Here is a 25,719-nt window from a genome sequence, read left to right as displayed (position 1 = left end):
GACCAATCCTGAATTACTTGTATCTTGGATGGGTCCATATGTGCACCCTGCTCATCAGTGATGTACCCCAGATATTGAACTTGGGTCAAGCCATAGGTGCATTTCTTCAAGTTATCACACAGCTTGTGTTGTCACAGGGTTTGAAGGACCTATCAAATATGGTGGAGGTGCTCTTCCTAACTCTAGTTAAAGATCAAGATTTCATCTAAATACACAACCACAAATGCATTGGTGAAGGGTCACAAGATGTCGTCCATCAGTGTCATGAAGGTTTCAGGGGCATTGGTCAATCCGAATGGCATGACCAACCATTCAAAAAGGCCCTCCTTATATTTTAAGGTAGTCTTCCACACATTGGAGGGTTCGATAGGCACCTGGTGATAACCCGACTTCAAGTAAATCTTTCTGAAATATTTGGCCTCCTTGAGTTGGTCTAGAAGGTCGTCAATCCGCAGGATTGGGCATCTATTCTTAACAATGATCTTATTCAGCACCCAATAATCAATATAGAGCCTCCAGGTGTTCGAAGTAATGCTTCTATGTCATGTATAGTTGTCATTGTGAGTCCCTAGGTGTCAGTTTAGAAGGTGTTGATTCCTGTTTAGTGAGTTTGAGTCATGATCTAGATGTGTCGAAGTTAGTTTGTTATTCCCTATATATATGTAATTGTTGTGATGAATAATATCATAGTGTGATTTCTGTTGTGCAATTGATTTATGTGTTTATCTCTCAATTTCTAACATGGTATCAGAGCTGGTACTAGCTTGACTCCCTCAAGGGAGGGCCAAAAAGATGTGAGAGATCTTGAGTGTTATTGTTTTGTACATATTAGTATAGGTGTGAGGATTGTTTTCTATTATTTTTTTTAGATCTGTGTGTGAGAGTTTATTTTTAGTTGTGCGAGAGTTTACTTTTAGTGAGCCTGTGTGTAGATCTAAATAGTTTCATAGTGTTGAGTATTTCCATAGTGTGATCCTTCTTCCATAGTAGGCTGATCAACATTTTGTAAAGAGCCATCCTCCAGGGCAGAGCTACCATTTGGGAACTTAAGGAAATTTCATGGAGGACTACATTTAAGCCGCTACCAAGTAAAGACAAGAATCCATATATGTTGCCTACAGTCACCTGATAATAATGTGGGAGCAGTGGTCAAATATGCTCGCTGGAAACCTCCTCGATCAAGCGTAGAGCAGAGAGGCAAGGTTTAGATTTGAAACAATGTCCTCGTCAACAATGTCATCCTTCATTCGTCTTTTATTGAAGCCTATGTTGAATGATTCAGTCGATGACAACAAGAATCCAGCGGTTTGGTGTGTGTTTATTGTGTGAAATTCGTGTGGGTGTCCAACCAAGTTTATGGACTTGTGTACAATTTTATGTGGATCATCAGTGTCGGATTTATTAAGCCATTGAACAGAGAGATCTAAAGTAGATACCTTTCCTTCTATGAAATTTGAAGAAGAGCTTTGTAGAGATCATCCTGAATCGAGATCAGCAGTTTTCAGCGTGAATCCCAGGGAAAATTCTCCATAGGAACATTACGGATGCAACCACTACCATTGGTTCATCTAGCATCATGTTTCTTGGCAATGCAAGTTCAGAATGAAAATAGAGGAAGGGCATCATCTAGCTTATTTTGAGTTGTTGGAGTCCTTGATTTTGAATGGCATGTTCTCAAAGGTGGAGGTGATTCCTATTAATGTTTACAATCACCTTATTTCAAACATAGATCTCGTGATTCTCATTGATATAGATCCAGATCGAATTGGAGAATTTTGTGGTGAAGGAGTATGTATGTTACTCATGTTTCCCTTGTAGGAGAGACACAATGTTCCTTATTACAATTAAAGAGGGACCGCACAGGCCAATCCTCATACTCATAGTTGTATCTACATTACACATTGAATTGTGCCAGAGATATTGGATTTGCTATGCTCATGATTCCCTTTCGAGAGTCGAAACCGGATTTAATTTTGATTTGTGTCTCCATAATTCCATGGGCTAGAGATTTCGGTGGTTCTCTCCAATGTTCATGTCTTGGGTCCCCTTTCCAAGATCAAGTTTTTTCAGTGCAGGATGCAATGTTGAGAGATGTGGATCTCTGGGTAGTTGTAGTGTTTTAGTGTCCATGTTTGTGGTGTGATTCGAAGTGTGTTATTGTCCTAGTGTAATGTGAAAAATCAAATGAAGAACCAATTATAGAACAGATTAACATATTTTCAAATTGGTGGTTTTTGATGCATACAATGACACAAGAGCACATCACTAATTTGATTATGTATAATGTGTTATAAGCTAGTGGCGCCATGTGGAGCCAGGAACATAATCTTACAGGTTAATTTGATTATGTTTTTAAGAGGTCATCTTGTATAATTGACTTCTGAATACATTCAGTACCCAGACAACCTTCCTAGATAACTGGGGAATACAATGGAAGACCATGTGTTCAATAGATGGAGGTGTGTCCATAGGATGGTTCAGTATCAAGACTGACCATCGTGCTCCGGGAGGTCAAGAAGCGTCAATTCTGCAAAGAACATGAAATATGGTCTGAAGCGGTTATGTTTTAAATGGAGGTCAAGTGACAGCTCGAAGATGTGGTGGTGAAGAAAGAGCGGTGTTTGCAAGATTCCAGAGTGGATGTGAGTGCTGATGAAGATCAATCAGACATATATCATATTGTTGTTGTAATATGTGTTTTCCATGTAAGCATTAAGGGAGGGTGTTGGAAGTAATGCTTCCATGTCATGTATAGTTGTCATTGTGAGTCCCTAGGCATCAGTTTAGAAGGTGTTGATTCCTATGTAGTGAGTTGGAGTCATGGTCTAGATGTGTCAAAGTCAATGTGTTATGCCATATATATATGTAATTGTTGTTATGAATAATATCATAGTGTGATTTGTGTTGTGAAATTGATTTCTGTGCTTATCTCTCAATTTCTAACACCAAGTCTCATCCTTCTTCTGTACCAATACAATCGAGCTCCCACGGGGTAATGAGCTTGGCCTAATGTTCCCTTTCTACAATAGTTCTTGAATCTGCCTCTTAGTCTCATCATTCTCCATAACAGAGCATCAATAGATCAGTCCATTAGGCAATGATGCATCTGGGGTCAGATCAATGGAGTGCTTGACCTAACAGTGTAGAGGTACCCCTGTCGGTGAGGCGAAATTATCCCTATACTCCTCCATGACCTTGTCCATCTCTTGTTCTTGTGCAGAGGAGCCCTTCCTGGAAGTTATGGCCACAACCTTTCTCTTGCCTTGGGGTCGAATCATAAGGAAAACAAATTTCCTGGTTTGGGAAATGATCTTACTGCATTGCTTTGCAGTGATTAAATAGATGGTGGTTGGTGGTGCTATTTACGGTATCCTGTACCACTTATTAGCAATTAATAATCACATAGCGAGATCTAGACTCATATACAACATGTCACTTCCACAAGTATGGTTGTCCTAACGATACATCACAAAATTTAAGAGGAGGAACATCACACAGTACCTCATCTGTGAAGTGCTTGATATTGTAGGGAAGGCAACACTACTGGCTGGCACGAAGATCGCGTCCTTTATGAAGCCACTGGATGTTGTATGTTTGTGGATGTGTTACAGTCTTTAGGCCTAGCCACTTCATGACGTCTACTGAAACGAGGTTCTTTTGGCTCCCATTGTCGACAATGAAATACAGTGGAGAACCCTTCACCAACATCTGTGAGTGGAAGAGGCATTCCCCCTCCTTTGGATCTTCAGGCTAAATTTTGTGGATCTTTGTGGTGGCCACGGTGACGGTAGGATCCGCATCAATGATCTGCTTCCCTTTGTCAGTTCCCTTATCAGGTTCTGATTCAGATTCGGAACCTGCATCTGATTTGGAAACCTTCAACTCGACCACCAGTGACTGCTTGGCCTCACACTCACTTGTATTTTGAGTGGAGCTCTTATGGAACTCACACCATTTTCCCATGTCCTTAGTCATCTTCGTGGTGTTTTTCTTTCCTTGCGTCTTTGGCGGGATGTCCTGGGTAGCCCCACCTTGGCTTGGTCCTTTGTTCTATGATTTGGGGGTACCTTTTCCTTTCTCTGGATTCGCAAATCCAAAGTCCCGCTTCTTCTATTTAAACTTTTGCTCAATCTTGACAACATACCAATATGTCGTGCCGAGCGAGGAAATGTCCAAGGACTCCATCTTGTCCTAGATGTACTTGTGTAAAGAACCATGATACTTGAGCACCAAATTCCACTCAGTATCCTCGATACCCAACTTCATGCAAAGGGTATGGAAAGTATTTGTGAACTATGGCACATTTTGGTCCCTTCCCTGCCGTAGCGTGGTCCACTTAATGTATTTATCTTCATAGCTCTAGACAGTGAAATATTATTCCTTGATGGCATCTCAAAAAGAATTCCAAGTGGGTATGGCTGAAAACAGCGAGGGTTCACTCTCGTCCTTTTGTTCATAGTAGGTTTTCGAACAGTCCTTGACGCATAGGGTGGCTTTGAGAAGTGAAAAAGTAATATTTTTCGGATTGGAAAAGTCATGAACTAAAAGATATCCTTCCAACAGATTTAACCCTTTATCTATGGAATCTGCATCTATCAGGCTTTCAAATATGGGAATATCGATGTTAACTTGTACCTTAAAAGGGGTGGTGCCTCAAGAGTGGCTACTGGATGAAGATGCATCGCCGGTGGGTAGCTGTCGAAGCATCCAGGTAAAGTTATCTACCATCTGTAGGTCTTAACCCCGTACAAAAATTACTTGCATACGAATTCTAAAACACAGAAAATAAACAATGCGAGAGCATAACACATCAAACACATATACACAGATATTGTCCCCTGGATCCCAAAACCGGGACTACCAGCTTGATTTTTAATTATATTCCTTTCAATGTTACAATACATATTTATACATACTGAAGCATCCAATACCATGGACTGAAAACCATTGCGTCCAAAACCATGGACTGGAAACCATCACGTCCAAAACCATGTGCCAAAACCATGCACAAAACCATCGGTAGGTCTGCCCAACCTAATATAGGGTCCAAAAAAAATTTCCTAGGGCACTACCCCAAACCCCATAGAGTGGGGCTACCCGCCCCCCTCAAACCCTGTGTGACCCCCCCGCTATGCAATCGGCACAACGAAGGGTGAGCTCCGCCCACCCTCTAACCCCCCGGTTAACTACATAGGCTAGTCTTAGAAAGAATAAAACACAACCCAACATTCTCCCACTTGTTGTTTTCTTTCCACAGGAGAGGTTAGTCATTTATCCAGCCCTGCAATGCCCATTGTTTCTCTACACCAAGAGAACTTCTCAAAGCTCACATATTTTGTCAATGCATCTACAGTATTCTTCAAAGTGTCCACCTTTACCAGCAACACCTTTCTTTCTTCTATCATATCCCTCACAAGGTGATACTAAACATCAATGTGCTTTGTCTTTTAATGATAAGCGGGGTTCTTTGCCATGAAAATTGCACTTTGGCTATCACAATCTATCCTTATAGCTCTCTATACTGACCCCATACTTGAACACAATCTCTGCAACCAAACTACTTCCTTGCTTGCATGAGTGGCTGCCATGTATTTTGCCTTTGTAGTTGATAGTGCCAGTACATATTGTTTCTTACTCATCCAACTAATTGCACCTCCAAATAGGTTAAACACATACCCACTTGTAGATCTTCTCTGATCCAGATCTCCAGCGAAGTCTGCATCAACAAAGGCATGAATATCCAACCAACCATGATCTTCCTTGGTCGCACAAAGCATAATCACTAGTGCCACGCAAATACCTAAAAACCCGCTTCATTGTTGTCCAATGTTCCTTTCCTGGTTTTGACATAAACCTGCTCAATACTCCCACTGCATGTGCAATGTCTGGTCTAGTACAGACCATTGCATACATCGGGCTACCGACTGCCCTTGCATATGGAACACGGGACATGTCCTCTTCCTCTTCTTGTGTCTTCGGACACTGTTCAATAGATAACTTCACACCTACAGGAATAGGAACCTTCACCAGTTTGCTATCTTGCATATTAAACCTTTGTAGTATTGTCTCGACATACTTCCTCTGATTTAACCAGAGCTTCCTCTTTTTTCGATCTCTTTTAATTTCCATGCCCAAAATATAGTTTGTAGCACCAAGATCTTTCATGCCAAATTTGGAGGACAATTGGGTCTTCAATTCTTGGATAATTTCCTTGTCATTTCCAACCAGCAACATATCGTCCACATACAAGACCAAATAAATAACACAGTCACCAATTAATTTAAAATACACACAATGGCCTGCTTTACTTCTGGTGAAGCCAAGTCCCTGTATAAATGTATCAAATTTCTAATACCACATCCTTGGTGACTATTTTAACCCATACAGAGACTTCTTTAACTTGCATACCAATTCTTTCTTACCCTTCACCGCAAAGCCTTCAAGTTGCTTTATATTTCTCTACCTTTCCTTTTGCATTTGTCTTCTCCCTGAACACCCATTTGCTGCCAGTGGGTTTCCTTCCAGCTGATAACTCCACCAGATCCCAAGCCTCATTTTTTTGCAAAGATGTCATTTCATCAATCATGGCCTCTTTCTAGAGTTTTCCATCCTCTGAATCTACTACTTCCTTCACAGTTCTGGGATCATCATCAGTAATAGATAAAGAAAAATTTGAATAGAAAGAAGATGGACTATACCTTTATGGCTTCCTTCTTTCTCGAACTGATCTTCTCACACCCGAAGTTTGTGGCTCTTCATCTTATGATTCTGACTCTGCTATAGAGTCTGATTCTTCCTCCTTAAGCTCAAACTCTATCTTCTCATGTTTCTTTGGTTGGAATTCATGTTTAATAACATCTTTCACCTCTCTGAACACCACATCTTGGTTTTACAAAACCTTTCTTGTTATTGGGTTCCACAACTTATAACCCTTTAAACCATCCTTATACCCAATAAAGATGCACTTTTCATATTTACTATCCAACTTGGTTCTTTTCTCCTTTGGAACATGTACATATGCATCACATCCAAATACCTTCAGATGTGAAAGAGAGGGTTTCTTACCAGTCCATACCTCTTGTGGAGTCTTATCATCCAATGCTGATGAAGGTGATCTATTGACTAGGTAACATGTTGTCTCCACCGCCTCTGCCCAAAATTCTTGTCCTAACCAGACACCACTGAGCATGCTTCTTTCCCTTTCCATCAATGTCTTGTTCATTCTTTTTGCAACTCCATTTTTCTCAAGTGTGTATGGAGTAGTGTTCTGTCATGCTATACCACACTTCTTATAGAATTCTTCAAATTCCTTTCTGCAAAACTCTCCACTGTTATCTGTCCTCAACACCTTTATATTCTTCTCTATCTAGTTTTCCACCAGAGCCTTAAATTCTTTAAACCTATCAAAGACTTCATATTTCTTCTTGAGGAAATATATCCATGTATTCCTTGAGAAGTCATCTATAAATGATACATAGTACACAGACTTACCCAATGATGGAACCTTCACAGGTCCAAACACATCACCGTGTAGAAGCTCTAATATCTGTTTCGCCCTCTTACCACTAGAGGGGAAACTCACTCGATTTAGCTTCCCATATACACAATTTTCATAGAAATCAAAATCCAGAGAGCTATTAGTCATACCTTCTACCATACCTTTACCATGAAGTATTCGAAGGCCCTTCTCTCTAATATTTCCAAGCCTTTGATGCCATAGCAAGGTCTTTTCTCCAGAGCCCATTAGATATTCTGCTCCACTTTCAGGAACCATAGAATTGTTGCACCCATCAATAACAGTGCTACCTTGCAGTTTGTACAGAGTTCCAATCCGAACTCCCCACATCAATACCAGTGCTCCCCGAACCATCTTGCAAGTATCCTTCTCAAACACTGTTTTTACACCTGCATCATCCAACTTGCTTACAGAAATCAGATTTCTGGCTAATGCATGAATATGCAGAACACTCGGAAGTGTTCTAACCCTTTCACCTTGCAACTTCAACTTTACTTTTCCACGACCAACGATTCTAGCCTTCCTATCATCCCTTAAGAAGACATCACCACCACCATATTTCTCATACTCGCAAAACCACTCTCTATGAGGAGTGAAATGAAAGGATGCACCTGAGTCAATCAACCATGCCTCATGATCTACATGTGTACTTGAAGAAGCCAAGTACACATCCCCACCTTCATCTGAGGTAGTTTTCACCTCTCCAAAAGGAGCATCATCAGATCCCCTTCCTTTGTCAGGAGCTTTAGATTTATAGTCCCTTTTGTAGTGCCCTTCCTTTCCGCATTTCCAACAAACTTCCTTTACAGGTTTTCTTGGAGATTTAGATCTCCATCTAGATTTAGATCTCCCACTCGATGACTTATTTGTGTTTCTATTCTGGGACCATCCTCATACAGACAAGGCATCACCATTTTGGCTCTCCATATTTTTCTGTCTCATCTCCTCCATTAGCAAGGATGAGACTATTTCATCAAACTACAAGGTAGTTGTATTGCTACCTATTGCAATAACCAGACTATCCCAGGAATCTGGTAAAGAACACAACAAACGGATGCACTTATCTTCATCTGAAATTTTAATATCAACAAATAATAATTGACTTACCACAGCATTAAATGCGTTCAGATGCTCTGTCACCAAGTCTCCATCTTTCATCCTCAGGTTATATATCTTTTTCCCTAGGAACAGTTTATTCACCAGAGACTTAGATTGGTACAAAGTCCCTAATCTGTCCCACAAAGCCTTAGTTGTAGCTTCCCCTGATACATTCAGCAATACTGAATCTGAGACACACAATCGTATTGTGCTCTTTGCATTCCGATCCAACTTCTTCGATTCTTCATTGAACACTCTCGTTGGTTTAGTACCCGGATCTACCATGATCCACTGATCTTTATCCACTAATAGATCCTCCATCTTGAGTTTCCACAACTCAAAACTCTAACCATTAAATTTCTCAATCTCTATCTTTCCACTACTCGCCATCTTCTTTCACCACCAAAATCGATCCCATAGTTCTCCCAGTGAACAGGGTCTACCACAGACCCGAACGAAACCCCTTGGCAACAAATGCGTCCCCTTGAAGCCAAAACGGCTCTGATACTAAATGTAGGTTTTAACCCTGTATAAAAATTACCTACATATGAATTCTAAAACACAGAAAATAAACAATGTGAGAGCATAACACATAAAGCACATATACACAGAGATTTTCCCCTGGATCCCAAAACAGGAACTACTAGCTTGATTTTTCATTATGTTCCTTTCAATGTTACAATACATATTTATACATGCCGAAGCATCCGATACCATGGACCGAAAACCATCGCATCCAAAAGTGTGAAAATCATGCACAAAACCATAGGTAGGTCCGCCCAACCTAATACAGGGTCCAAAAAAAAAATTCCCAGGGCACTGCCTTAGACCCCGTAGAGGGGGGTTACTCGCCTCCTTTAAACCCCCTGGACAAGGGGAGTTACCGCCCCCCTTGTGACCCCCCCGTTGCGCAATCGGCGCAATGAAGGGGGGGCTCTACCCCCCCTCTAACCCCCCGGTTAATTATGTAGGCTAGTCGTGGAAAGAATATAACATAACCCAACACCATCGCATCCCTTTGTCGCTCAAGGGCTTCCTCGAGCAACATTTTGAAATGATCTCTTGCCCCCTCATCTTTATTTTCTTTAGCCATGGGAGGTCGTCATGTTTTGCAAGCTTGATCCTGCAATGGTTCAACCAGATCGATACCTAATTCCATATACCATGACCTTGTTGGGGACATGCAAAGAAAAACAAAGAAAGAGAAGATTGCTTTGATACCACTGATATGAACTTAAAAATCATTGCAACAACTTATAGATATAATCATAAACATAGAGATGTAGCATAAAAAAATTTCATTTCATTAATACAAAAATATTGAACTATGCTTACAAACAAAATCGAAATAAGATATCTCGGGCGATGGTAATTGATCTCTAAGAAGAGATGTGGGGGCTACATGCCTCTGAATTTTGTTACAATGAGGCTCAAGGGCCTATTTATTATTGGAAAACATGAGAAAACCCTAAACAACCAAAACCCTAACCCTAGGAGATGTAACACCAAGAGTTTGTGGGTCCCATTGGGGTTAGTTGGGCAACCAACTTCCCGAGGTCGTAACTGGATCATATTATCTTCATTTGGTGCGTATGATACCTTGTCAGAAAGGTCTCTTTGAGTAATATAGGTTTCATCACATACCCTTTCCTATAACTATGGGCCTTCCGTGGACCCCAAAGAAACGTTGTTTAGGGGGTCAAAACTGCTCTAGAAGTTCACGACCCAAAAAACCGCTAAAAATAGTAAATATTGAAATGAACAATGAAACAGATGAAACTAATTGAGGGGGTCTAGGTGGATTAGGTGGGTGGCCACCAATATCCACCTAGATCATCTAAGAAGTAATGAGTTGAATTTGTTCCATAAGGAATCCTTTAGCATAATGAACGACATGGTTGGACATTACAATTTAGAACATGGAAGGTGTCATTGATGTAAGAGATGTATGTATAAAGCTTAGATATTGTTTCTATTCTATATTTATAAAACACCAAGGATGGTGTTTGTTTAAGCGGTGGGTTTTGTAACACCCTTCCCGTTACCCACTTTTTTGTAATGTTAAAATTGTGACTATGTATTGCCAATATGGAAGCCATGGATGGTTGAGACATTATGGTGTCAACATAAAATAAATGTGAAATTTTGGCTAGCATGAATAGAGGGACACACATATCTGATGCTCTAAGGGGTTTTCTATTGCATGCATATTGGTTTCTTGTAGCATGCTTGTTGGTTTCCTCTAATGTTCTTGTCGAGTGCTTATTGGGTAGACCCATACCGACAACATTTAATATCCTTAACATTGCCCTAACTAACTACCAACCTATGCTTACGTGCATTAAAGGTTTCAGAGTGGGTAGCATGGGTTGATGGATGGCACCATCCATGTTCCTCCTCGTTAAGGAAAGAAAGGGGACAAAATCCCAAGAATATAGAGTGGAGAAGTGGAGATGGCACCGTCACCCAAAGAGGGAGGATGTGGATTAACAAACCAAACCACCACTTAAAAAATGAAAATATGTGATTGGACGAGGGAAATGCTAACTTTTTCTGGAATTTTGCAACATGGCAGAAGGGAAGTGCAACATATTTAGGGAACACAAGGAGAGAAGTAATGAGGGATGCGATCCCATGTAGATTCAGAGTAGTTGTAGAGAAGTGGAGGAGCTAGTTGGGAGATGCTTTGTAGAGAAAGAGTAAGGAGGTGCTTGAGTTAAATTGTAAATTGAATTGGCTAGTGTATAAGCCTGAGTGGCTAGTGAGAAGCTTAGTAGATTCAACCTCCTAAACTGAAAGGTAGTTGATAGGTCAACTAGATAGTGGACTCCACCTCCAGAGTATATGGCCAAAATTTGGTGTGATTCCCTTGAACATGCACCCCATCAAAATTTAGATCTAGCTCAGGGGTGGTCAATTGCAAGAAATATTGCAGCGTAGTTGGTGTATTGTTGGGTGGAGAGTTTAACTCACTCCAATTTCCAACTATCTAAATTCAATCAGAAAAGTATTTAATTATGTAGAATTGAATCTCAAACTATGGAAAGCTTATTCTGTTATTGAATTTGATTGTAGTCTTACATATAAATTGACTTAGATGGGTATCTAATTGTGCATACTTAAATCTCAGGCAATGACAACCTTGTTCTATTACTGATTGTGAATTTAATCTTACATAATCATCAGTAAAGGCTTGAAAGTTGTCCTAATATTCATTGTTAGTTATCTTTGATACAATCGTTTTAATGACTAGTAACACTATGGAGTTGCTACCATGCTTATGGATTATCAACTATTTTGTAGACAAGTGCCTACATAGCATTATGGCTTGATCATACCTTGTGAAACCAATTGAAAATCATAAATCTCTGTAGTATTTCCTTGATACTAATTGTTTGCATGATAGCTTTGAATACACTCTCAAAATCCAATATATTGAGAAAATCGATATCATAATCCTTAGACATCTGATTCATGAGTTTGATTTGCTTATTGGAGGTTATTGATTACACCTCAACTATCTCCTTTAGAAAAACTTGGTGTTTGGTTTAACACCCAAATCTATAGAGCAACTCCCAAATGTTCTAGTTTGTCTAGTCTTAGTAAGTTTTGGAGAAATCTAGGATTTGAGCCTTTGAGGTGGTATGAGCTATCATAACCATATGCATGATTGAATATTGATGGACCAAACCTTGACCTGAAAATGAGCAAAACAGATAAATAACATAAATAAATTAGGATAGGACCTAGTAGACCTCACACCAAGTTGACATGGAAGTGCCACGTGGACACTGCTCATCGCCCACTATCGAGTCTTGGAATTTATACATTAAAGTCGATATGACTTCAAAGTAGCATGATGTGGGTCTACGTACCCCATCAAGATCAGATCCTAAATAAAAATGTATAATGGAGGAGCCTTACGAAACTCTAGAAGGGAGGACTTAGTGGGACCACACTGGATGGACATGGTAGGGACCACGTGGAGTCTTAACATTGCTCACTACTTGTCTCTGGGGAAATTTGTACCAGATGATCTTGTGAAGGCAGTCAGATGATAGGGAGCAAGTCAATTTGGTTTTGATTACAAGGTAGAACCTTGTTGTTAGACCACCGACCACTACCATGACCATTGTGCCATTACAAAACGAAATTGGAAGTCGACAAGTGGATGGCTAGTCCGATGTAACGTGGCATGTTGATCCCACCCATATCGAGAATTAATCCCAAAATGTGTATAACAAAGAAAACCCCACAAACACATAAGGGAAGGACCCTATGGGCCTCATGCCCGAGATGACATGGAAATAACCACATGGAGCCCACGTAAGTACCAGTGAAGAAGTGGAATCCCTATTATTGACATGACAGTGCTATGTGGGTCACACCTAGATGCCACGTGGGTAACACGTGAGTGCCATGTGGCAACCCAATGTTGACATGGCCTAGTATAATAACTTAAGCTTTAGAAAGGCATAACACTTAATCGAGGAGTTAGATTGAGATAAAAGTTATGATGTTGGAAAGCTCTCGATGAGCTAAACAAATAGCGGTACCAGATTTGAGATTTTAAGAAGTTGGAAAAATGAAGATTTTTGTGACCCCATCTTCATAATAAATATTGTAGGTCGCTTCAATCAGTGAGTAACACCTCCCACAACCTGAGATAGTGCAATGGGGTGTGAGGGAGTGTTACAAAGTGGTATCAGAGCTAATTGTTAGGTTAGTGAGAAGGAAAATATTTACTTGGGTAACCCATAACCTCTATAAGTCAATGAGAGAATTGGGTATGTCACAGTTACTATAAGGTATGGACCACTTACCGGGTGAGTCCTTTCATTGAACCTGCTAGATTTGGTGACAATAAGCACCAAGGAACTCATAAATAAGGCCCAATTTCACCCTTTTAGAACTTGTTTTACATTTGCTCATCAAACTTAGCATATGTGATTTGGTTATAGGTATTAAGAAAATAAGAAGATCATACACATAAACTATAATAACCTTAAATATAACAATGCATCTATTCCTAAACAAACATATAAAAATATCAAAACATCTGTTAGTACTAGATATAACAAAACCATGCAACATGTACCCATACTTTAAAAACATGGTAAAATAGTCCTTTACAAACTATATCATCATCTCCATTGAATTGCAATAGTCACCCGCCATATCATAACCATGCAACAATTTCTAATTCATAAGACACATTAACGACATAATAAAGAAATCATGAATCACATATGAAGCGCCATAGATGGACTATCAATCAACAACCTTTAAGACCACCTTTACTATAGTGAACAATGTGAAAAATGTGTGGATTCCCTATATTGTTGGGTAGGGATTTGGATTAAATGATCGTAGAATTTCATTGTGATGCTCCACAATTATATAGGCGTTGAATATTTTCACTGTCAACAAAAATCATGAAAATGAAAAAAAAACAATTAAATGTTAAAATCATGAAAATGAAAAGTATAAACAATTAAATGTTAATGCACAGTGGTACCAATTTTTTTACGTTCCAGTAAGCAATTAGAAAAATAACACTTAGTCTTATTCCTTCTTATATAGATGGCATTCAATTTTGATCCAATTGTAACTCAAACTGAACCTAATTAAAAAATTTCAAAAAACACAAATACCATAAGGTCACACTAATTAACAAAGTGGATGAGTTTCAAATAACATTATTCTACTTATAAAAGTAATTAGTAAACGATACTTGTGCCATGTTTACTCATCACTCAGATTATGCTAATTAGCAGCACACTGATGTGCAATTTTAAGCTAACTTGAAATATCCCTATTGAACACTACCTTGAAACGGTGATTTTGCGAAGGACAACAATTTCTCAAAGAAACTTCTAAGGAGGGGTTCCACTGTCACTTCAGCAAGATGGTAGCTTTTCATGGAGCCCCGCTAGCATGCTTTCACGGATCGTGACCTTTCCCTCACACTGGATAATTCATATTACTCATTCCAGCGGTGTTCGCTTTATGGTTTTTCATAGTGTTAACCAAAATATCCGGTGATTCTTTACCCCAACCCATTCGCAGAGTCGTTTGGATGTTTAGACAATATAAACTATAAAAACCTGTGACTCTGTCTCATTATTCCAGCAAAAAGAAGAGATGAAAATGTTGTTGGAGCAGAGAAATTAGTGTGAACAATGGGAAAATTACTCTAGGGCTTCTCTTCGTCTGAATTGTCTACAGATTGTGTAGGATGGATATGTCGTATTTTTTGCTACAATCATCTTCATACTTATACCCCTGTCTATCTCCCAATCAAACTTCCTTCCATCAGACGCATACGCACTCTTATAATCTCTATTTTCATTTTTATGGCCCTCGTCCTATTCCCACCTCCATTGTTGTTGCAGCGTCAGTTAAACAGCGGCGTAGGAATAAAGTGAAAAAAACCAGACCAATTTTGTCATGTGCCAACGCATACGGCAACCAGAACCAAGTCACACAAATGGTTTTACACAAACAAAATCGGAACAATGCTTTCCATTGGAACGAGACGATCAGAGGTTGCGTAAAAGACGGTTCCTGGGACAAAGCGCTGAGATTGTATTTTCAAATGCAAGAAGCAGGCATAGATCCAGACAAGTTGGTATTCGTTTCTGTAATTAAAGCATGCGGCAACCTGTCAGATCTCCAAGCAGGCAGGAAGATTCACGAACATATCCTCGCAAGGGGTTTTGAATCGGATGTTTATGTGGGTAGTGCGTTGAGCTCAATGTATGCGAAGTGCGGGAGCTTGGAGAATGCACGTCAAGTGTTTGAAAGAATGCCTGAGCAAAATGTTGTGTCATGGACTTCAATAATTGCTGGTTATTCTCAGAATGGCGAACCCCATAAAGCCTTGGCATTTTTCAACGAGATGCAAGTTCAGGGTATAAAACCCAACTCAATCACTATAGTTAGTGTTCTGCCTGCTTGTGCTGATTTATCATCTCTAGAACAAGGTAAACAGATCCATGGTTATGCAATAAGAAGTGGATTTGAATCTGATGTTGTTGTGGTTAATGGGCTTGTAAACATGTATACCAAATGTGGGAATGTTAACGTAGCTCACAAACTGTTTGAAAGAATGCCTAAACAAAATCTTGTGTCATGGACTACAATAATTGCTGGTTACTCTCAGAATGGCCTCCCCCATGAAGCGTTGGGTGTCTTCAATGAAATGCAAGTCCAGGGAATAAAACCCGACTCAATCACCATAGCTAGTATTTTGCCCGCATGTGCCCATTTATTGGCTCTGCAACAAGGAAAGCAGATACACGGTTATGCAATAAGAAGTGGATTTGGATCTGATGTCGTTGTGGTCAATGGGATCGTAAACATGTATACCAAATGTGGGAAGGTTAACATTGCCCACAAACTGTTTGAAAGAATGCCTGGAAAAAATCTCGTGTCATGGACCGCATTAATTGCTGGTTATTCCCAGAATGGCCAAGCCCATGAAGCGTTGGGATACTTCACTGAAATGCAAGAGCAGGGAATAAAACCTGATTCAATTTCTGTGGTTAGTGTTTTGCCTGCATGTACCCATTTATTGGCTTTGGAACAAGGTAAACAGATCCATGGTTATGCAATAAAAAGTGGATTTGAATCTGATGTTGTTGTAGGCAGTGGGCTTGTGGACATGTATGCTAAATGTGGGAATGTTAACATTGCTTATAAATTGTTTAAAAGAATGCCCAAACAAAATGTTGTGGCATGGAATACGATGATTCTGGCGTACGGAATTCATGGCCATGGTGAGGATGCTCTTGCTCTTTTCTCCCAAATGCAACAGAGAGACACAAAACCTGATCATATCACCTTCACTGCTATTTTGACTGCCTGTTCTCATGCAGGGTTAGTTGATCAGGGCCGGCAATACTTTCAGTGCATGAAGTCCGATTATGGCCTTGAACCTGAGCTGGAGCATTATGCATGCTTGGTTGACCTTCTTGGGCGTGCAGGACATCTCGAGGAGGCGCATGACATTATCAAAAAGATGCCATTAGAGCCTGGTGCAGATGTGTGGGGAGCCTTACTTGGTGCCTGCAGAATTCACCGCAATATTGAACTTGGAGAACAAGCAGCAGAACACCTTTTTAAATTAGAACGAAACCATGCTGGATATTATGTATTGTTGTCAAACATCTACGCTGAGGCATGCAGGTGGGAGGATGTTGTAAAGTTGAGGACAGTGATGAGGGAGAGGGGAGTAAAGAAACAACCAGGATCCAGCGTTATTGCAGTACATAGAGAAGTTCATACATTCCTCATGGGAGACAGAATCCATTCTCAATCTGAAAAAATTTATGCAACGCAGGAAACCTTATACGGGCAAATGAAGGCAGCAGGTTATGTGCCCAACACAAATCTTGTGTTGCAGGACGTGGAGGACGAGGCTAAGGAAGATATCCTATGCAGTCACAGTGAGAAGCTAGCCATCAGTTTCGGAATCATTAATACAATTCCAGGTAAACCCATCTATGTGATGAAGAATCTTCGTGTATGTAGTGACTGTCACAATGCCACTAAGTTCATCTCCAAGATTGTTGGGCGGGAAATTATCGTGAGAGATTCAAACCGATTTCACCATTTTAAGGATGGATTGTGTTCTTGTGCAGATTATTGGTAATGCTACAGTGAATATGATTGTACTTTCAAAACGTAACATTCCTGGGTTAGGTTGATTATAAGATATGCACAAAGAGAGGCCTGTGCCGACTTAATTTGAGTGAGTCCTTTGACATGATGATAATCCACACCGGAAAGAACATGTTTATAAATTAACACACTAATATTGGTTTATTTGGGATCGTTGTTGAATTGAGCAGTGAAAGCATAACCTGCAAATAAATTGAAATTGCATAAAATAATAGCAAATAAACAAGATAACATAATAATCAAACACAAAGATTGACAGAGTGTTTTACGTGATAAAACTTTCTTTGTGTGGGAAACATCCACGGGACAATGATAATTAGTATTCTTATTATTCAAGGGATATTTACAACAACCAAATCACACGCATACATTATCCCACCATTCAACCCTTTCTCTATTTGTTTTATGTCTTTCATATTGCCTCTATAGGCATACATGGATAAATAACAACTTGTCAGATTTTTTCTAAATTTGTATACAGCGTTTAAAGCAATTACATAAAAAACTTTTTGCATAAAACAAAAAAGTTCATTTTATACATTTTTTCAAAAAACTTAGATTAAGAAAAACAAACCAAGCCAAAGGAACCAATCTTAGCTATTATCCCAAGAATATAGGGAAATAGTTGAGAACTTCTAACAATCTCCACCTTCACAACAATTTACCTGATATATCATGCCCAAAAAAATTATCCATCACCTTCTTTACAAGCCAACAGAAGCTAGACACCATTTTAGCTTCTCTACAAGATTGGTTTTGTGAACGTCTGCACAATTTTGCTTTGTATGGAATTTTTCCAGAACCACAACTCTACTTTCATCAATATTTTGTCTTACAAAATAGTATTTAACAGATATATGTTTTGTCTTACTATGATAAGCTGGATTTCTTGCCAAATGAATAGCACTTTGACCATCACCAACCTAGATCCATCTTAACCCCAGATCTATCAGGGGACCTCTTTTCTGAGTGCAAAACTTGAGGAAAGGTTCGCAGCTCGGGAGATTTGATCCCTCTCGACGCTTAATAGATCCGGGGTTAGGATGGATCTAGGTTGGTTTCAGCCGTGTGCAGTGAAACCAAATTTATTGAACATATAATTATTTTGATCATTTTAAATATGCTAAATATGTCTAATATTAATTTGGTCAATTTAGCTTTAATTTTTCTTAGTTATCTCAGTTTGTTGAAATGAAAGAGACTGTTAGTAACTTGAATGATGAAATAAAAATTTTAAGTGCAAAGTGATAATGTAACAATGTTGAATGATAGAAAATGAATAATAAGAATATAGTGAATTACAAACAATCTTCATTGCGATCAATCTGAAACTATTTTCTTCTACTATTCTTATTGTCACACCTACTAGTTATTTTTTATTACTGCATTTGACTACAAAGTGATTAACAATGTTGAATGATGGAAAATGAGAATAATAAGAATGTAGTCAATTACAAATAGTTTACAGTTTTAAGAAGAAGAGATTTCGAGTAAGTGCACATTTTATTTAGGACCAACTTAGATCCGTCTAACATTGGATCTATCATACGCTGAGAGGGATCAAATCCCTCGAGGTGCAAACCCTCATTTTGGAGTGTATAATTTGAGAAAAGGTTTGCACCTCGAGGGATTTGATCCGTCTCGACGCATAATAGATCTAGTGTTAGATGGATCTAAGTTGGTTCCAATTGAAGAAAACAATGTCACATTTTTAGATTATCATTATTATATATATGTTTGAGATAAACTTCAAAATTCACATTATATTTCTTTTGCTTGGCATGACCATATCATTCTCTTTTTTAATTTAGTATATGTTGCTTGCCTTGTGTTGTAACATCTTTGTTTTTTATAAGTTAGCCATTAGTTGAAAAAAATCAAAATGCCATTGAAAAATGATAAGTTAGGATATGGACCAAAAACAAAATTGAAAATAAAAAATGTTAGGATTTATTATCATTTCAGGTCCATATCATAAAAAATGATAGGGTAGTTGCTCTAAAAAAGGAAGGCAAATGATAAAATGTTAAATAAGCAATAAAAAGAAGAATATTTGCTTTAGAAAATAAAAATTAAGGTTGCTAGTTCAAAAGCGCCTTTGAAATTTGTTATTTAGTTTAAATTATGCTTTAATTTTTAATTCAGGGTTTAATTATTGTGATAAACTTGATCACCTTGTTAATAGTCAATAATGCATGATTTTGTCATATGGATAGAAGCGACAAAACGTCAAATCAACTCCAAATAACCGTCGAACACTTTTCAATGGACACAATTCACTCCCCTCGGATCAATGACGGAGGAAGCATTTCGACTTCCCTTTAATTGTTTCCTATTAACGCGACGCGGGGGGGTGTGTGTGTCCGAAAAGTTGTTTTAATGGCTGCCCTCTTTTGCTACGTGTCACTCTCATAGCATTTCGGGCCCCCAAAGTGCAAAACCATAAACCACCTCACCACCCCCCCAAAATCCGGCCAATAGTTTCTTCCCTTCCAACCGTTGACCTCGCTCCCACGCCATATCACCCACCCATTATCCCCTTCTCCATATGAAAGCCGCCACGTCATAAATCCGTTATCTCTCACCCACTCAAAAACCGCAATGTTACAAAGCCATTGCGCCATACGCTCCTATCCCGTTGCCAACCTCATTTAACTGTTTACCCTCCCGTTAGACATTAATCTTGCTCCTCTGTAATAAATTGCCTACGGTTAGATTTTAAACGGCAAATTAAGCCCAATTTCACTTATAAATATCTCATGGCTCTACCCTTTACCACTTTTGTACTTCCATCCAATTGCCAAAAGCTTTATTCGCTCTGTGTATATTTTCCTTTGTCATGCATCTTTCAGTTAAATTAGTTTCCAAATCCCCCCCTCCCTGCAGCGAGATGGCTCCCAACATTAAAACACAAAAAATTGTCAAAGAAGGAAATCCATCTACAACGTTGCTCGACCTAGATCACCTTTCCCTTGTAGACTCACTGTTCAAAGTCACGGACTGTGAATGCGAATTCGATTTCCACAAATTGCATTTGTGGCTTAAGAAGAAATATACTGATAAAGAAGATCCCATTCGTTTCTGGGAGACACTTTTGCCTTGTTCTCCTTTCCCAAAGTTCATCATTTCTTGATTTGATCACTTGGTGTCGAGCAAGGTATGATCATGTGCAAAGAACAGTGATGACTCAGGATGGGAAAATCTTGATCACCGTTACCGCTGATAGTATAAACCAAATGCTAATGATACCTTCATCTGACTCTCTCAACCATTTCTCACCAGCAACTCTCATGGACCTTTACAATAAACTCACCTTTCCACAAAGAGCCCTTATCCTTGAACTTTTTCTGCCAAAAGATGCTGAATTACTCAAGAGAAACCCACCTTATTCATCTTCTGTGTTCCCTGAGGCCACTAGACATATCATCTCCCTACTCTCATACCTCCTAGGTTATGAAAATGATCAACTTGTTGATGAATCCATCCTTGGATTCTTTTCCATTTTTAGTAAGGAATATCAACCTACTTTCATGTATAATTATAGCCAGTTCTTGGCTGATAATATACATGAACAATTTATGAATTTTACCACACAAAGAGTGTTCAGATATAACTTAGTCATAATCCATTTGATTTTGTTTCAGTAGGGAGATTCATTGCACATTCAACTTAATAGGCAAGATGAATAAGAAGTGAATCAATCGGTGGTTCAATGGATGGAGTTAGGTAAAGCAGCATCATCAAAGTTTACATTCTCTTAGTTTAGAGATTCTTTTGTTCATCTAGTTCTTCAATTACTCAATAGCTAGGTAGAGCCCAGAATTGGAGAAGAAATTAAGAAAGCATTGCACCTATCTAAACAGACCAAGATTGGTCAATAGTATCTGTACCAAAACTACACTGAAATTAGGATATATGTTAGTAAGTTAGCTCCATACAAACTGCCAAAGTATGTGCCAATGAGGATATTCTCACTAGAATACATCGGGCAGATGATAAATATGGATGAAATCCATTTTGTCTCAAGTAAGAAAAAGTCACAATTCAAACTCAAAGCCAAGGTAGGGACATTCATTTGTAATACTAGGTTTGCAAGTACAGAGGCAGACAAATTATTGAAGAGCATGAATCTCCAACTAAGCTTCACCTGGTCTTATGATCCTTTTGGGATCATTTTAGCCCTAAGAGTTCAGTTGAAGGAAACACCTTACAACCATACTCCCAGGCTAGAATTGGAGAAGTTTATTAACCAGGAGCAGTGCTCTGAAGGAACTCTCTTAGAAGCAGATGAACAGGTTATAATCACTCCACGAGAAAATACTCCAGTCACTCAGAGTACTCAACACAAAATAGCCAGAGAGGAAACTCAATCAGCTACATAATCAATTAAAGAGTATTATATACTGCAAAAGATATCGAATACTGGATTGTCAATATCATCAGGGAGCAAGCCACCATAAATAATTGATCTTGGAGATTTAGAAGATGTTTCATCAACAGGGACCATTGATACCAAACCTCCTTCTACTTCTTCAACTCCTCCTTCAGCTAAACCTATGGAGATTATTCAATCAACTGAGATTAGCTCAATAGAAGATACTAATATCTTCTCAACATTTATGGAAATTAAACAAAAGAATGAAAATCTTAAGTCACAAATGTATAGTCAATTTTGGAAATAAACATCCACCTCTGAGCATAGACTTCTCTCTGCCTTTGACAATGAAAGAGGAAGGATGCATATGGCATTTTTTCAAGCTCAAATTCCATTTCCCAAATCCACAATAGATTACAAGAAGACCATATTTTCATTTGATGTAAACCAAATACATCTTATTGATCATATGGATTTGCATAGGAAATTAAGGGAAATGTTATTTTCAACAATGACTACAACTGCCATGTCTCTTTCTAAGCTCATAACTGCCTTGTCAAATGTGCAGTAACAACTTAAGATTGAAAAACGGTCATTTTTAGTTAAAGATAACAAATTTAAGTCTTTAGAAGATATTATTGTTAAAATTGGATATGATCCCCAAGACTGTAAAACAATTGAAGAAATGCTCAAGAATAAAAATATAGAGATAGCAGCTTTGAAGAAACAGTTGAAACTTTCTTCAACTGAGGATCCACAAACCAAAGAGATGGCAGAAAATGAAAAACACAGGGAGGAGTTTTTGAAGCTCAGTATTGAGCAAAACATATAGATCAAGAAAGTGGAAGAGAAAATAGAACAACTGCTCAAGGAAAAAGAGGCAACACAACTTGTTGTGACCTCAGTAACAACAATTCCCATAGCAAGTACAGAGCCAAGCTCATCTCCTACTGACATTGCTTCATCTTCAGCAACAGTTGAAACAACAAGGTTATCACAGGAGTTACAGGCACAAAAACAACAGAATGAAAAGTTACTCCAGAAGTTCCAAACCCTGGAGTCACAGAAGGTAAAGAATGATACCTTGTATGTAGAGGAAATGCAAAAGTCACACAGGTTAGAACTCAAGGTTAAACAATTAGAGAGTAAGACTCTAATGGCAGACACTTTGGCCCAGGCCAAAGAGGACATCTAGTTAGATATTAGCCACTCCATAACAGAAGTATGGCCATCCATGTAGAAATTTTCATTGTAGATCAACAAATTATGCAATATGCTAAAGCAAAATACAAGATCTACTTATACAAAAAACTTGCGAAAGCTTAATCGAATATGAGCAAGATCAAATAGAACACATATAAATGAGAATGAGAAATCAATCACACATGAACACAGAAAAATACTCTGGGAAAGCCTCAGCTAAAAACCCCAACTCTGTATTATCATACAAGTGGAAAATAGTCACAGAATTACACAAAGCCTTAGCTTGGAAGCCAACTAGCTCTCAGTATAATCCCTCTGCTGCGCATAGACAGTCAAAGGCCTCTCACAAAACTTCTCCTCTACCCTCCAAGCCTCCTATTTCCTTGCGCAGTTTCTCATCAGTGCTCAAGCTGCCACCTATGTGTAATAATCCCTCACACACTGCTCTGACCTCTGAAATAACTGCAAAAACCTGAAGGAGATAATTCCTTCTACATGGATGAGTTTCCTATATAGGAAAAATCCTCACACTGATAGTACATTGTCGCTTCCTTTGATCTCAATTGTGTCTCTGACTGAATTGACATGCATGAGTTATTTATGAGAGAATACTCAGTTATCTGAAGTGCAGTAGTTACATGCATGTAAGCATTAACTAACTGAACTTACATTAATTCAACAAACTGTTTGAATTAATCTAACTAGAGCCTCCTCAATTCTGCGATTTCGCCAGGTGGGTAGAGGCTTTACCATGGGGATGTCCATCAAATGTTGTTGTTCAAGTAGTTTCTCCATAACATCCAAAAGCGGATCCACCTGAGCATTTGTCCCCCATGATTCCCCATATCCAATGGAGAAGTTTTGTGGAGGTTTTCTGTTACACCAAAACCCGCAGGTGATTGATAAACATTACAAACCAGTAACTAGGATCCCTAGAGTGGAAATTACGGATTCTATAGAGGTGCGGTATTTTTCCAACACCCCCCCTTAAACGCAACTCGGGGGAATCGAACCTGGGTCCAAGCTCTGATACTGTGTGGAGGTTTGCCATTACGCCAAAACCCGCAGGTGATTGGTAAACGTAACAAACAGTAACTAGGATCCCCAGGGTGGAAATTACGGATTCTATAGAGGTGCGGTATTTTTCCAACAAGTTTAGGTCGCTACCCAAAATGAGATTTTTGGAATTAGTGATAGATATATTAAGGAGATGGTTCCAAAAGGCCTCTTTGTTTTGACATGGGCCATAAACATTAACAATATGGAGATCAATGCCCAAGTCCGATGAAAAAATATCGATTCCAATGAAACCAACATCACCCTAGGAGGTCTTGAGGTAAATAGATCGGGGGCTATATCCTTAGGCCAGACCTCCCGATCGACCCATGACATCTAGGGAATGGAATGTCCAACCAGGTTTCAGGGAGTGGAGTACACAAGAGATATGATCGGCCAAACCCAATGTTTCTTGTAGGAAGATAATGTCTACAGTCTCATATTCAAACAATCGTTTGAGGGCTAGCTTTTTGGGCGAGCTAGCTAGGCCCCTGTAGTTAAAAGAGAGCCACTTCATGGGGGAGATTTAGGAAGGGTGTTCATAGCTCTAAGTACCCAATCAAGAGATGATTGTCTTCCCGAAGTCACTTCCACCCCGACTAATAGAATGGCCTTTAATAAATGGGATTTGCGCCCTCTATTGGATTTGAGGGCGTATGAAAGGGAGGTCAGTGCTAATCCGAAGGAATCAAAGTAGACCGATGAGAGAGGGAAATGGGGGTGGAGATTGTAAGGGTGAGGGGGACCTGTGATGGATGATGATGTATCGACAGTATAGGAGTGAACCACGGGAGGGAAGGAGGGAGGATAGTCGAGAGGACTGGATGATGAGTGACGAGGGGGCAGGGGATGGGGGTAGAGGTAAAATCCTGACCCGATGTAGATGTGATGTGAAAATGCAATGCAGAACAAGAAGGAGAAGATGCAAAGACAGAGTTAAGGTGAGGAGGAGTACCCGAGGAATGAGCAACCTCAGTAGTATCCCTTGATCGGGTCATCGACAGGGAGGGTGGACGAGGAGCGCTCAAAGTTGGCACTTAATGTGGTGCCCCCTTCCTTGTCATCGATGAAGAATTTGGAGGAGTCTACCTAGGTGAAAATGCAGGTGCCCTAGTAGCCTCACCTTCTAATTCCTTAGTAGAGTTCGAGTCCTTACGAACCAAGGGGCATTCCTTGAAAAAGTGCCCTACCTTGTGGCACCTACGACATCTCAACGGTACACCTTCATAGTCCAAGATTTGGATCCTGGTGAAATTATGTTGGCTAAATAAATCGATCTTGCGGACAAGACCAATCTCCCTAGTATCAAAAGATAGTCTAGCAACAAACAAACAAACAAATCTATCTTTCTCTAGACATATGCGATGTATAAATAAATACTATAGAGGTGTTAAGACCCTACCTTAGATCCAACGCTTGTTCGTAGTAGCCATCCTTCAATTGTCTGATAGAATTACCTTTGAGAATATGCAATCACAAACAAGTAAACATTAAATAGCACCTGCATAGCAAATATCATAAATCATGTCTATTATGGTGATCAAGGAATCCATAAAATAAACCATGAACCAATAGCTTATTGAGAAAAACAAATTTATTTGTATTAACTTTGAAGTAGAAGAACAACCTTTTCAACCTTGATGTTGAACAAGCTCTTCCTGGGGTCAAAAACAGGAATTTCCTTTACTTTGACAAGCCTTGCACTCTTCCAAATGAGATCATAGAGGTATGTAATCTCTCCTCATAAAAACTCAACTAAGAAGACTAAGTTCCAACAACATTTCAC

General features: G+C 39.2%; 1 pseudogene; it reads left to right on the top strand.

Annotated features, from left to right (window-relative positions):
* The first annotated feature begins 14,453 nt into the window (after nt 1-14,453).
* LOC149211398 (pentatricopeptide repeat-containing protein At1g11290, chloroplastic pseudogene) lies at nt 14,454-17,306 on the top strand (annotated as a pseudogene).
* The last annotated feature ends 8,413 nt before the right edge of the window (nt 17,307-25,719 follow it).

Source organism: Pinus tabuliformis, chromosome 1_1 (assembly GCF_031772625.1).
Source record: "Pinus tabuliformis cultivar Carrire ecotype Pingquan chromosome 1_1, CPIR1, whole genome shotgun sequence".
Taxonomy (NCBI): Eukaryota; Viridiplantae; Streptophyta; class Pinopsida; order Pinales; family Pinaceae; genus Pinus; species Pinus tabuliformis.
This window is presented reverse-complemented; position numbering and strand designations above follow the sequence as displayed.